General features: G+C 43.4%; 1 protein-coding gene across 2 annotated transcripts in view; it reads right to left on the reverse strand.

The window, feature by feature from the left end:
* Positions 1 to 1,934, reverse strand: part of LOC105529685 (C4b-binding protein alpha chain) — a 42,379-nt gene that overhangs the window by 7,581 nt on the left and 32,864 nt on the right. The window lies entirely within an intron of this gene.

Below are 1,934 nucleotides of genomic sequence, written 5' to 3' on the forward strand. Positions count from 1 at the left end.
CCTTCCAGATCAAACCAGTGTAAATCTTACATGTATTATGTCTCCCTAAAATGTATTAAAGCAAGCTGTACCCCTACCACCTTGGCCACAGTCATCAGGACCTCCTGAGGCTGTGTCACAGGCACATCCTCAACCTCAGCAACATAAATTTTCTAAATTGATTGAGACCTGTCTCAGATATTTTGGGTTCATAGTATGTGTTGTAGAGAAGAGAGAGATAACCTCCATCTCAAATCCCCTTAGCTCTCATGTGGGCTCTTCAGCTGGATCTATAAATCAAATTGGCACTAGGTAGATTAACAAGGGAAAAGCACACAGATTTTATACATACATGGGGATCTTCCCAAGAGGGTAAAGTCTGAAGAAGTGGCCAAAGCAAGATATTTTATACTTTGTAAACAAAGAACAATAAATTTGAGAAGAAATGTCAGGACAAAGGGGATTTGGCTAGGAGCAATAAATTTCTAGGAGAGTCACTAGGAGATGTATAGGGAGGGGCTGTAAAACTAGTGGAAAATAAAAGCTACTTTGGGAATTTTAGTATTCAGGTCCACTGCAGCCCCTAATTCCCAGTCTCTGGTGATAAGGGCTATATAGTTTCTTGCTCTAGAAAGGGTAGAGTACTGCTCCCAGAGGAATCTTTATGGCTTGTGCATGCAAAAAGAGACAAGACAGCTAGCCCTTTCTGAAACTTCAATTTCTCTAATGTTTTCAACTTGAAATATTCAACATACCAATTCAGCATATTTTGAGATGGCATGTCCTTCACTCCTTTGGTCCTTCACTCCACTCCTAAAATGGAAGCCGCATTACAGCCCAATCAAGGTCAGTCTTGAAAGACAACTTGTAAGGGGTAATCTTCCTGAAAGGAAGTGCTATAGAGGGTACACCTAAAGAAAGTGGCCTAAGGATAGGCTAAATTAGGATTCAGGGCATGGAATGAATGGCTTGTCTGGTCAAGGTCCTACTCCTGTAAGGAGAAAGATTGGAAGATTGGGCACAAAGAGATCTGGGGTAGGAGCAAATAAGTGGACATTTGAGAGTGGGCGGGAAGTGTGAAGATCTTTATTTTGTGTGTTAACACCAGAGCATCCTCAATAGAAAAGGTATTAAACAGCCAAGTAAAAAAAAGTCTCAGCTAGTTGAGGTAAGCTATTCTCTGTTATTGGCCTCATGGGTCCTGGCACAAGAGGAGGAGGAGCAGAGTGGTTGTGGCGGCATGCATGGAAGACAAGCATGGACCCAACAGCATGGGGTCCCACTCACCAAGGCTCATTGTTGTCACTGAATCTCCAACCTGCCAACAACAATGCTAAGTCCCTAGTATGATACCATCACTTGAGGCAACCAAAAAGCCACTTCCTAGCAAGTTGACTACATTGGACCTCTTCTACCATGAAAGGAAGAGAAGTGTATTCTGATAGAACTAGACAAATATTGCAGGCATGGATTTGCCTTTCTTCCTTGCAGAACCTCAGTCAGCATGGTCATCTTAAGGGTTACAGAGTGTCTGAACAATTGGCATTGACATAGGATCCACTACATCCAACTAGAAAACCCACTTACAGCAAAGATGAAGTGTTGTTGGGACCATACTCACAGAATCCACTACTCAAATCACATACTGCATTACTCAGAACCTGCCGACCTGTGAAAACACCGAATGGCCTATTAAAGGCACAGTTGAAGTGCCAGCTGGGAGGCAATGCTTGACAGTGATGGGACACTGTCTTCCAAAATGCTGTATTTATTTTAAATCATACTGACTTTAATACGGCTCTGGGTCCCCAGTAAAATAAATGCATCAGTCCAGGAACTAGGGGATGGAAGCGTGAGCGGCCCCACTGGCCACCACTCTAAGTGACCTACTTGGGAAATTTGTGCTTCACATCTCTGAAGCTCTGGGACCCGCAGGTTTAAAAGGCCTGGTTGGC

The sequence above is a fragment of the Mandrillus leucophaeus genome, unplaced genomic scaffold (assembly GCF_000951045.1).
Source record: "Mandrillus leucophaeus isolate KB7577 unplaced genomic scaffold, Mleu.le_1.0 Scaffold1194, whole genome shotgun sequence".
Classification (NCBI taxonomy): Eukaryota; Metazoa; Chordata; class Mammalia; order Primates; family Cercopithecidae; genus Mandrillus; species Mandrillus leucophaeus.